Source organism: Dermacentor andersoni, chromosome 10 (assembly GCF_023375885.2).
Source record: "Dermacentor andersoni chromosome 10, qqDerAnde1_hic_scaffold, whole genome shotgun sequence".
Lineage (NCBI taxonomy): Eukaryota > Metazoa > Arthropoda > Arachnida > Ixodida > Ixodidae > Dermacentor > Dermacentor andersoni.
In genome coordinates this window covers 90,001-102,500 of record NC_092823.1, presented here as the reverse complement: position 1 = coordinate 102,500, position 12,500 = coordinate 90,001, and the positions used below count along the sequence as shown (strand labels likewise).

The window sequence follows — 12,500 nt, the reverse complement described above, 5'->3', positions numbered from 1 at the left end:
AGCCCCCCGAAGGGGGCCGTTTACCCGACGCCGCCGGCTCCGCGGTCTTCCGGAGACTGAATCCCACCGCTTTCGAGCTTCGAGGGCCCACCCGTTTTACTCTAAGCGGTTTCACGTACTCTTGAACTCTCTCTTCAAAGTTCTTTTCAACTTTCCCTCACGGTACTTGTGAACTATCGGTCTCTCGGTCGTATTTAGCCTTAGATGGAGTTTACCACCCACTTAGGGCTGCACTCTCAAGCAACCCGACTCACGGGAGGCTTCATCCCGGGCGCGCAACGGCGGAGACGGGCCTGGCACCCACTCTGGGACAAGCCCCTGTCAGGGGGACTTGCACCGTCGCAAACACCCGAGAACGTCGCCTCCCATACACCACATTTCCCGACCGCCTGCAAGGACGGGGGATTCGGTGCTGGGCTCGGTCCCGTTTCGCTCGCAGCTACTCGGGGAATCCCTGTTGGTTTCTTTTCCTCCGCTTAGTGATATGCTTAAATTCAGCGGGTTGTCTCGCCTGATCTGAGGTCGACAACGGATACATCGCTTTCGCCCATTCCAGCACGACCGAGTACGACGCCCTGCCACGTCCTTACGGACGAGGCTGGCAGGCGGCACAACGCCTGCGCGCGTGCGTCATACGAGCGGTATGCCGAAAAGGACTCGACACGTTCGAAAACCCAGCGCCAACCGAGTGCGACGCCCTACCACGTCCTTCGCCCAACACGGAGCTACTTATAGACGAGGCTGGCAGGCGGTGAACCGCCTGCGCGCGTGCGGCGCACGAGCAGTTGCGTGGTAAGCGACCGTGTCTGAAGCCCAAACACCACCGAGGCAAAGATCGCCTTAGCAGCGCGCCGCTTCAGCGGGCACCGCAGGGGCGACTAAAACCTGGCGGGAGGCATCGTCTCGTGTAGCGTCGCCCCTGCCCCAACTGGAGTGGCCCAGTCTTTAGGGGACAGAGACTGCGAAGCACTTGGACCGACGGCGGACTACGACGGAACGCTTCAGCTCCGCCAACGGGGCACCCACGCTCTCGAAGGAGACATTTTCCGTTTCGCGGCAATTCTCCGCCGTGCCGTGACTCTTCTCGCTCGCAGACGGCGCTGTCGCGTCGAACCGCTTTCGGGGGCCACCCTTCTCCTCCCCGCTCCTCGCAAGAATCTGCCGATTCCCATTCCTGCGACGAAGCCCGGAAGGGCGCCCACACAGCTGCGGTGACGTGAACGAGCGACCAGCTCTGGAGCTCGACGTACTTCGAAGGCAAACAGCGCAAATTGCGATCGCGCTGGCTTTGCGCACGGCGCGGGAATCGGCCGGCGTTTCATTCCCACGTTTTCCGTGCACGCAAGCGTGCGCTTCCGACTCTCTCGCAAACGTGCGCGCTACATGGCAACAGACGTTCGCGCCTCGTGCTTGGACCGCTCTTTCCCTGCAGGTATCCGACTCCATCCTGCGGCGGTCTTACTAGAGGCGCGCACTCGTCACGCTGCAGTAGTATTGCCTCGTTTCCGTCTTTTCGAAGAATTGGCACAACGGTTTGCCACCGTCTCCCTCTCGTGAGGCCGCTGGCGCGTGGCTTTAGCGCTCAACGTACTGTCCATGATGCCGACGCGGTCAAAACGAGTCGACGGACGCACGTTCCCTGTGCGCCGAAGTCTCTCTTGATATGTGATCCGACCCTCAGACAGACGAAGCCAAGGGAAGACCCAAGGCCGCAATGTGCGTTCAAAGAATCAGTGCTCAGTGTGTCCTGCAATTCACACCAAGTCTCGCAGCTGGCTGCGTTCTTCATCGACCCGAGAACCGAGTGATCCACCGCTTAGAGTCGTGAAAAATAGTTTGTTCAATTCAGTACAGTACAACCAGGGTTTTAGGCACGTGGCGTCTCCCTGTGTGTGGTTTCGAAGAGCGCCTTTCGGCGTGCGCTCCTCCAGTCTCGCTCTTTCGGCGGCCGCGTCTCAGCAGCTGAAAGCCTAATGGCACTCCACTCCTGCTACTCGCGCGTGTGTTTTGCGCCCACGCCTTCCTCGCTTGCCCTCGAGGCACCTTATGCCGTTTGCGCGCACTCGAAGCCGGTTTTACCTGCCAACCATCCACCGGACCCGTGTGTCTCGTGTGCACGTTCACATCGCTCCACTAAAAATTGCAAAGAGCGACAGAGCCATGATTAGGGCTAAGCCGCTGTGGAGTCTTTAACGGCTACACGGCCACGGGCAGGGCTTCACCCCCATCGACGTGCTTCGCTTCAGTCAGCAGTAGGTTCATAGAAGGGCCTCAAACACACACACACTTTCGCATCGGCAGATCGCCGCAGCATAACCGCTGTTGATCCAACAGCCTACTTGAGACGAAAGACAAGAGCCCGGCGCGCGTACTCGCGCAGCTCTCCAAAACCACTCGGCCAGTGCCAGGGACGGCTCCCTGCGCCGGCGCCACAACAAGTCTACTTGAGGCGGAAGACGAAGCCAGCAAGGGCCTGGCCGCAAGTGCGTTCGAAACCGGGACTACAGTCCCTCGTCTGTCCGTACTTCCTCTTTCGACGTGCGGCGCCTTCCCAAAGCGCACAAGTCCGCTAACCGCAGAACGCTTCCGACGTAGCAAAGCCGCGTTTCCTTCGGTACTTCGCAGCAACGCCGCCTTTCCCTCGGCGGCGGGCGAATAGCCTGCAGACGTCGTCGCATTAAACCGCGATCTCGACACCTCGCGCGTCACGAGCAGGAGCCGACCGGCAGCCTCCGGCCCTTTCGGACTCGGTGGCATTTGCCGCGGAGGACGGGAGAGCACTTTAGGCCACGGTTCCTTCCGTACTTGGCAGCCGCACCCTCATACCGACAGTTCCATGACCGACCGAGCGCCACACCGTTCCTTTAGTACTTGGGTGGCAACAAAGTCGGGTCGTTACTCCATACTCGCCGCAGGAAGCGACCGGCAGCCGCCAGCCTTTTCAGACTCGGCAGCGTTTGCCGCGGAGGACGGGAGAGCGCTCGCACCACGGTTCCGTGTGTGTACTAAGCGGCAGCGGCATTAGCTCTCGACCGTCAGTTCCTTGACCGACCGCACGCTTCGCCGTTCCCCTCGTACTGGGCAAAGCAGCAGGTCGGGTCGTCTTACTCCCATTCCGCGCAAGAGCGCCAAAGCGGACAGAAAGCCCACCCAGTGTGCGTTACGCCGTTTCTACCCGCGGGCGCGGCCAAGCCAACCGTCCAAGGTTGCAGCCGGCGTCCACTGGGCGCAACAAATTTGGCACGGGGCGCCCCTCAAAATTCAGGCAGTCCCCGGCATGTTCGGGTATAGCCGTCCCCGCGTCCAAGCGGGGCCAGCGGCGGAAAGCGTCGGGCGCAGCGAGCTGCTTCACCCACACGGGGTAGAAACAATGGCGCTCGCCACCCTTCACAATCCGGTAATGATCCTTCCGCAGGTTCACCTACGGAAACCTTGTTACGACTTTTACTTCCTCTAAATGATCAAGTTTGGTCATCTTTCCAACAGACCGGCGCAACCGAAAGGCCGCGCCGGACATCGGTCCGAAGACCTCACTAAATCATTCAATCGGTAGTAGCGACGGGCGGTGTGTACAAAGGGCAGGGACGTAATCAACGCGAGCTTATGACTCGCGCTTACTGGGAATTCCTCGTTCAAGGGGAACAATTGCAAGCCCCTATCCCAATCACGAAAGAAGTTCCACGGGTTACCCAGTCCTTTCAGACAGGGATAAAGACACGCTGCTTCCTTCAGTGTAGCGCGCGTGCGGCCCCGGACATCTAAGGGCATCACAGACCTGTTATTGCTCTGTTTCGTGCGGCTAGGAGCCGCTTGTCCCTCTAAGAAGGTTGTAAGGTGCTGGGAACCCCGCACCTATTTAATAGGCTAGAGTCTCGTTCGTTATCGGAATTAACCAGACAAATCGCTCCACCAACTAAGAACGGCCATGCACCACCATCCACCGAATCAAGAAAGAGCTCTCAATCTGTCAATCCTCCCAGTGTCCGGGCCGGGTAAGTTTTCCCGTGTTGAGTCAAATTAAGCCGCAGGCTCCACTCCTGGTGGTGCCCTTCCGTCAATTCCTTTAAGTTTCAGCTTTGCAACCATACTTCCCCCGGAACCCAAACACTTTGGTTTCCCGGAAGCTGCCCGCCGAGTCATTTGAGTAACTCAGGCGGATCGCTGGTTGGCATCGTTTATGGTCAGAACTAGGGCGGTATCTGATCGCCTTCGAACCTCTGACTTTCGTTCTTGATCAAAGAAAACATTCTTGGCAAATGCTTTCGCAGTAGTTCGTCTTGCGACGGTCCAAGAATTTCACCTCTAGCGCCGCAATACGAATGCCCCCGTCTGTCCCTCTTAATCATTACCTCGTATTCCAAAAACCAACAGAACAGAAACGAGGTCTTGTTCTATTATTCCATGCAAGTTTATTCAGGCGACTCGCCTGCGTTGAGCACTCTAATTTTTTCAAAGTAAAAGCACCGGCCTTCTCGAGGCACACAATGAAGTGCACCAAGAAAGGACCGGCATGATGTTCAGTCCGAGCCGTCGCATCGGGTAGATGCACTACTCGTCTGGAACTGAGATCCAACTACGAGCTTTTTAACCGCAGCAGCTTTAGTATACGCTATTGGAGCTGGAATTACCGCGGCTGCTGGCACCAGACTTGCCCTCCAATTGATCCTCGTTAAAGGATTTAGAGTGTACTCATTTCAATTACGGGGCCTCAAAAGAGTCCCGTATTGTTATTTTTCGTCACTACCTCCCCGTGCCGGGAGTGGGTAATTTGCGCGCCTGCTGCCTTCCTTGGATGTGGTAGCCGTTTCTCAGGCTCCCTCTCCGGAATCGAACCCTGATTCTCCGTTACCCGTAACAACCATGGTAAGCAAGTAACCTACCATCGAAAGTTGATAAGGCAGACACTTGAAAGAAACGTCGCCGGCTCGTGGCCATGCGATCAGCACAAAGTTATCCAGAGTCACCACACAATACGGGCCGAAACCCGATCGATCTTGGTCTAATAAAAGCACCCGTCGCCCAAAGGGCTTCAGGCTCACTGCATGTATTAGCTCTAGAATTGCCACAGTTATCCAAGTAGGAAGAAACGATCTAAGGAACCATAACTGATTTAATGAGCCATTCGCGGTTTCGCCTTATTTCGGCATGTACTTAGACATGCATGGCTTAATCTTTGAGACAAGCATATGATTACTGGCAGGATCAACCAGGTAATCGTTCAACTGCGCGTCCAGCCTTTCAAGCAGGCCGGACGCCGTTTTTGCGATGCCGAGGCCACCTTCAGGCGCCCCAACACGCTTCGTTCTCGCAAAGGGTAGCACTTTGCACAGTCCGAGACGACGGCGTTCGAGCTCGCTACGGCGCCCTCCCCGCAGGGCCGGGTATCGCCACGCGGCAAGAAGCACGCAACATTCTCGATAGACCGGTTGTGTCGACTCGATCGCGGCTTGCGGTTTCTCTCGAGCCCGCAGCACTGGTGGACCGACCGACACTTGCAACGTAGCCGAGACGGCAAAGCCGCTAGGCGACGGGTCACGCCCGCGCCTTCGGCGCTTTCGTATTTGATTCGTCCGAGGACGATGCGGAACACACTTCGATATCGTGGAAAAAGCGTCGTCCGACAACCAGCCCCTAACGCATCAAGCGGATGAGGCTGCAGACGTCAGCTGTGGGATCCACGGGAGCGATACCGGGGACACGCTTGACGGGCACGAAGCCCGCCGCATATCAAACACCCAGGTCGCTTTGGGGGCGACTGCTCTCTGGGACCCCCATATAATAGCAGCGATAAGTACCCAGACCTCCATGGGGCCGTACTCGTGCCACTTTCGACGAGCGTTTGGCGAAAATCGTGCCGCCTCGTAACGCCGCGAGCAAGATTGAAAGCTTACGTCGGCAGCACAATGCCGAAGTCGTGAAAGCGCAGCGCGTCTACCGAATGCGCGAACGGCAATTTCTCGCTAATGGCCAGTACGGTTTCCTGCACAATTGCCTTTCTGTCGCCCTACGGGGCCCCCGGCCGATCGATTCGAGGCACGCTAGCACGGCCCCTTCGCCATTTCCGAGCACGAGTGCGAACAGTGCGGGCGGCGTGCTCGACGCCCCGGCTGACGTCGTTTCGGACTTTGTCTCTTCGCGTGCTCGCGGCAACGCCGCGGCCAACGACGACGTCTGCGCGGTTCTTTGCCGGTTCCCGGCGTGCTATAGTGCAGCCCTCTGCAGGGTGACACCGGCTCCGTCGTGGCCGTGCGGCGGCTTGTACGCAAAAGTTGCGTCAAAGGCGTCGCGCTCGCGCCGCCCCGGCACACGCGGTTTCGGACTTTGTCTCTTCCAGCGCTCGCGTAGTCGTGGGCACGATTGTCGACTTCGGAACGGTGCGCGGACACCGCCACGAGCACGCGCAAGACGAAAATCGCACTACGGTACAATGTCGGCCGGGGCCCTACGGCCCCTTACAGTAGCAGCGATAAGTGCCCAGACCTCCATGGGGCCGTACTCGTGCGACGCGGCGGCGTACTGCGCCGAGCCGAGCGCCAATATTTGGCTTTTGCAGGGCGGATTCGAGCTCTGGCGATTGCCGCGGTACCGCCGCTCACCGATTCAAGGCACGCTAGCGCGGCCCCTTCGCCATTTCCGAGCACGCGTGCGAACAGTGCGGGCGGCGTGCTCGACGCCCCGGCTGACGTCGTTTCGCACTTTGTCTCTTCGCGTGCTCGCGGCAACGCCGCGGCCAACGACGACGTCTGCGCGGTTCTTTGCCGGTTCCCGGCGTGCTATAGTGCAGCCCTCTGCAGGGTGACACCGGCTCCGTCGTGGCCGTGCGGCGGCTTGTACGCAAAAGTTGCGTCAAAGGCGTCGCGCTCGCGCCGCCCCGGCACACGCGGTTTCGGACTTTGTCTCTTCCAGCGCTCGCGTAGTCGTGGGCACGATTGTCGACGTCGGAACGGTGCGCGGACTACGCCACGAGCACGCGCAAGCCGAAAATCGCACTACGGTACAATGTCGGCCGGGGCCGTACGGCCCCTTACAGTAGCAGCGATAAGTGCCCAGACCTCCATGGGGCCGTACTCGTGCGACGCGGCCGCGTACTGCGCCGAGCCGAGCGCCAATATTTGGCTTTTGCAGGGCGGATTCGAGCTCTGGCGATCGCCGCGGTACCGCCGCTCACCGATTCAAGGCACGCTAGCGCGGCCCCTTCGCCATTTCCGAGCACGCGTGCGAACAGTGCGGGCGGCGTGCTCGACGCCCCGGCTGACGTCGTTTCGGACTTTGTCTCTTCGCGTGCTCGCGGCAACGCCGCGGCCAACGACGACGTCTGCGCGGTTCTTTGCCGGTTCCCGGCGTGCTATAGTGCAGCCCTCTGCAGGGTGACACCGGCTCCGTCGTGGCCGTGCGGCGGCTTGTACGCAAAAGTTGCGTCAAAGGCGTCGCGCTCGCGCCGCCCCGGCACACGCGGTTTCGGACTTTGTCTCTTCCAGCGCTCGCAACCATGTCGGGGCCGACGCCGACGACTGCGTGGTGTTTCAACGATTGCCGGCGTGACACAATGCAGCTGCGTGCGGGATGCCAGCGATTCCGTCGTGTCCGTGCGGCGGCTTGTACGCAAAAGTTGCGTCAAAGGCGTCGCGCTCGCGCCGCCCCGGCACACGCGGTTTCGGACTTTGTCTCTTCCAGCGCTCGCGTAGTCGTGGGCACGATTGTCGACGTCGGAACGGTGCGCGGACTACGCCACGAGCACGCGCAAGCCGAAAATCGCACTACGGTACAATGTCGGCCGGGGCCGTACGGCCCCTTACAGTAGCAGCGATAAGTGCCCAGACCTCCATGGGGCCGTACTCGTGCGACGCGGCGGCGTACTGCGCCGAGCCGAGCGCCAATATTTGGCTTTTGCAGGGCGGATTCGAGCTCTGGCGATCGCCGCGGTACCGCCGCTCACCGATTCAAGGCACGCTAGCGCGGCCCCTTCGCCATTTCCGAGCACGCGTGCGAACAGTGCGGGCGGCGTGCTCGACGCCCCGGCTGACGTCGTTTCGGACTTTGTCTCTTCGCGTGCTCGCGGCAACGCCGCGGCCAACGACGACGTCTGCGCGGTTCTTTGCCGGTTCCCGGCGTGCTATAGTGCAGCCCTCTGCAGGGTGACACCGGCTCCGTCGTGGCCGTGCGGCGGCTTGTACGCAAAAGTTGCGTCAAAGGCGTCGCGCTCGCGCCGCCCCGGCACACGCGGTTTCGGACTTTGTCTCTTCCAGCGCTCGCAACCATGTCGGGGCCGACGCCGACGACTGCGTGGTGTTTCAACGATTGCCGGCGTGACACAATGCAGCTGCGTGCGGGATGCCAGCGATTCCGTCGTGGCGGTGCGGCGGCTTGTACGCAAAAGTTGCGTCAAAGGCGTCGCGCTCGCACCGCCCCGGCACACGTGGTTTCGGACTTTGTCTCTTCGAGCGCTCGCAGCGATGTCGAGGCGATCGCTTACGTCTGCACGGTTTCCGGTGTGCTACAATGCAGCAGTCTGCCGCACTACACCTCTTGGTTGCCGAGGCCAGCACGGCAATTTACTGAAGCGAGCGCATTGCGCCCAGGCGGCAGCGGACTTTGTGCTTTCGGGAGTGCTCTTGCTGTAAAATTTGAACGGCTGCAGCTGCGCGAAGCAAGTGTACCTATTTTCACTCTCTCTCTGTCTGCCTTTGAGGCGACTGTAATTTCACTTTAAACGCAACTGGAGGCGGGAGCAACCTGATGAGAGTAGGTGGACTTCGGTACATGTTGTAATTTAGAAATTGCTTTCAAGCTTTGAGGACATACACCTTCGCGCCATCTGCTTTCCCCGTCTCTTTGGCACTTTATAGTATGTGCTGCATGCTCTGCATTCCAAAGAAACACGCCTGTGTCTCTCCCTCTCTCACGTTCTTCTTCTTTTTGTAGCTGCTGTTGTAGAAGATGCTATGCTCTTTAATCGCTGTAACATAGAGTGCTTGCACAAGCCAACAACTGTTGCGCGTTTTTTTTTTTTTTTTTTCTCTTCCCAAGACGTTTCTGCCATTATTCACTAACTCTCGTTCTTAGTATGCAATGGAGCGTTAGCTCGCGCCATCTACCTTTCTTTCTGTATTGCAAAGTCCGCAGGTTTTCCTAGTTCCGTACACAGATGGCGCTAATGCGTTTTGGCGCCAGGTTCGAACGACCTCGCTGTACTCGTGTTTCCCATTTGAATGTTTCAAAGGGGTTTGCGACAGGGGGTGGTTCTTGTGCAAGGCTGAGCTTTCCAGCTGCGTTTAAGCTATGCTAGCATGTGTGCGTATATATATATATATATATATATAAATACACAAACACACACACACACACACACACACACACATGCATATATACATACACACACACGGTAATGGTAAAGATGATGAGGTAGCACTTTTTTTTTTTTTTTTACAATGCCTGTGTTTCAGATGGCGATCTTTCTCCCCTCTATGTTTCCGGTGGGAAGGAGTGTGCAGCGTTTTCTATATTTATTTTGTCATTCACTTCTATGTTGCTCGTCTTCGTACATGGGGCATGCTACCTAATTCTACCGGTCGATTCGACACGTTGCGATCCGTCCCGGCCTGTGCCGTATCAAAATTTTCAGTGGGCCTTGCGGTAAATAAAAAGAAATGAAGGAAATGCGCGTAGTATATTACAATTGCACACGGGCTTGAAACGAAGCCCTCAAGGAAGGTCACCTTGAGCGGTCGCATTCAGACGGAAGTAAGCATTCCCCTGGCGCGTTTTTTTCCGCTCGCCTGTTCCGTTTTCTACGAGGTTGCCTTGGTTGGTTTCGCGTTACAAGCAAGCTTGCACTCGGGTCTCGTTTCTACGCGACAGCGTTTCGTTAACAGCGAAAGACTGAGGCGTTGCGAGTTCATCCGTGAGATAGGGAGCGTTGAGTCTGTACACAGGCTGAATTTTATAATATTGCCCACGCTGTTGCTGAGGTTACCCATGTCGGCAGGGCGCCCACAAGGCAGTAGTACAATGAAGTGAAGTGAAGGACATCGCTTCTCGGCCTTTTGGCTAAGATCAAAGTGTAGTATCTGTTCTTATCAGCTTAATATCTGATACGGGTTCTATATGGACCCACGATATTAAACCTATTTTTGGAAGTTGGCGGAGTGCTTGAAGCCTGCTTCACCTCCGCCGCAGGTCGGCCCGGTATTGCACTACCTCCGGGATCGGCCCCGCTCACTTAGGTGAGACTTCATTCAATCAAAATGAAGAGCACAAGCTCAACGCGAGCAGTGACTTGACACGCACCATTCCTATACTACACGCAACGATGCCGGTTCGCGGACCACGAGAGTAATTAAACTGCCACTCCATCTGTGTGTAGCGTCGCACTTGTTGCGTCGCAAATGGGACAGCCGCTCCAGCAAATTTCTAGTTATGGGCTTCGAGAAAAATTAATGAAAGCAAAAGAAAGAACCAGAATTCCTATTTGTCCGATGTCTCTGAATGATTGTCTCCTGTAAAGAGCCACTTGGGGGGATGGGGGGTAGGATTAGCCGTGGGGTTCGCAATCAATATGAATCCCACTCAAAGCCAACACTGGATTTTGGAGTTCACTATCGCTTGGATCCGTAAACCACCGCGGCCACGCAAGCTCGCCCTGCCGCCGAAATCCGCTGCCCAAGTGGAAGAAAGATTCCCTATGAAAGAAAAATAGAGTGCCCGATTTCTGGCAACTACTGTGCAGCCTTTGTGTACACATTTTCGCAGCAGTGGGACCGAGCGCCTCGAAAACAAACTTGTCGTATGCCCAAATGTGGCGAAATATATTCAAGGGTTAAAAGGTGCCTCATCTTTCTAACCTGTATGTTACGAAGACCTGTTGCTACCTTTTCATCATGAACATCATCATCATCATCATCCTGGCTACGCCCACTGCAGGGCAAAGGCATCTGCCATGATCCTCCAAGTACCCCGGTCAGGTGCCGATTGTCGCCATGTAGTCCCTAATCTAATCTGCCCTCCTAACTTTCTGCCACCCCCTGCTACGCTTCCCTCCTCTTGGAATTCAGTCTGTAACCCTTAATGGCCACCGGTTATCTTCCCCCCAGATTGCATGCCCTGCGCATGCCCATTTGTTTTTCCTGGTTTAAACTTTGGTGTCATTAACGAGCGTTTCTTCTCGCACACCCCAATCTGCTCTATTCCGATCCCCCCGTGACGCCACACCCATCATCCTTCTTTCCAGAGCCCGTTGCGTCGCCCTCAGTTACCCTTCGGTAATCCTCAAAGCTTTTTGTTGGGGCACTCGTGGCATCTTTCTCGTTTAATGAAGTCAAATTTTTTTCAGTTTTGGGGGAAAACTCAATGAGCTAGGCGCGATTGTGTCCCTGGCGCCGCTCTCAACAAGATGGCGGCGCCCATGCTTTTTGCCTGCAGGTTCGGCCCTACGCAGAACACGCCTGCCGGGCAGTGTAGCCACGTTGAAGGGGCAAAGCGTAGTGCAGTGAAGCGCTTGCTCGGGCGAAAAACGCAAATATGAGCCAAACAGGAATTTCCATTATTGGAAATTCCAGTTCAGTTTGCGCATTGCGTTCGCCTAAGGTAAAGAACACAAATGCGAGTGCCACAGCAGTCAAGTCAAAGCTTAGGATTGCGTATCATTTTTTTTTTTTTTTTTCTTTTCGTGCCTTTTACTCCTGGCCTGCGTGGCCCTAGCGCGCATGCACACGAAAGTAATGAAATGCTGAAAACACGAAATAATGCGGTGCGGCTGTATCATATCTATTTTGTGCGCTTTGTTCTTTGTGGACTACAGCGGTGTGCGTCATGAGAAAGTTTCGGTGCCCTTCTTGGGTGACCAGTGAAGCTATATTTAAAACCACATTGATTTGTACGGTTATTGCTACAAACTGCGTGTGGGTGTTTTTCTTTTTCGCTGCCAACGATGGGTTATCGCAACCGCGATCGGTTCTGCTGCTACGCTAGACGCGTGCTTGCCAACGGTTGGCTCTATACGCGACCCGCGACGCGTGGTCGGCACATTCAAGCAGTCAATTGCAAACCGTTCCAAGAAAAAGGATGTACTCCACTTGCCACCTAGTTCGACGATTGTACTTTCTGACCCTCGAGGAAGCGCCGCCTTCCCACGTTTTCTATAATACGATAAGATTCAGAGCGACCGCGACCACTTGTCTTTGTCAATATCTCGGAAACGCTTTCTTTGTTTTCTTTTTTTTTTTTTAAATCCAGATACTCAGACGCGCCCGTGTTCACGCGCACTTGTTCTCTCCGATAAGCAGGGAAGCTCGGTTGGGGTGGTGTCGGGCCTTGCGCATGCGCTGCTGAGCTCGTCGCTTCGCCGGCCGGTCGATGCTGGCGCGGTACTGGTAATGAACTTCGACGTGCATGGTGAAACGTCACTTTGTATTGCCACTGTAGACTAGCAATGCAATGTGTTTGCGAGCGATTGGATAAATGAGAAAGCGTGCACTGTCTACAGTTCATGCCCCTCTAGAGTA

The 12,500-nt window shown here is 56.4% G+C and overlaps 4 non-coding genes across 4 annotated transcripts in view; 1 reads left to right on the top strand and 3 right to left on the bottom strand.

Moving 5' to 3' along the window:
- LOC140213856 (large subunit ribosomal RNA) overlaps positions 1-525 on the bottom strand; it is a 3,959-nt gene extending 3,434 nt beyond the window's left edge. Inside the window, exon 1 of the ribosomal RNA XR_011890839.1 lies at positions 1-525. This exon is cut by the window's left edge and continues 3,434 nt beyond it. This is a non-coding gene — a ribosomal RNA (large subunit ribosomal RNA).
- Positions 526-1,671: 1,146 nt separating this feature from the next.
- Positions 1,672-1,824, bottom strand: LOC140213813 (5.8S ribosomal RNA). Its single transcript, XR_011890798.1, has one exon. It is a non-coding gene; the product is annotated as a 5.8S ribosomal RNA (ribosomal RNA).
- A 1,574-nt stretch (positions 1,825-3,398) lies between these two features.
- LOC140213844 (small subunit ribosomal RNA) lies at positions 3,399-5,213 on the bottom strand. Its single transcript, XR_011890825.1, has one exon. It is a non-coding gene; the product is annotated as a small subunit ribosomal RNA (ribosomal RNA).
- Positions 5,214-10,027: 4,814 nt separating this feature from the next.
- LOC140213812 (U2 spliceosomal RNA) lies at positions 10,028-10,219 on the top strand. The gene has a single exon (XR_011890797.1). It is a non-coding gene; the product is annotated as a U2 spliceosomal RNA (small nuclear RNA).
- Positions 10,220-12,500: the final 2,281 nt, after the last annotated feature.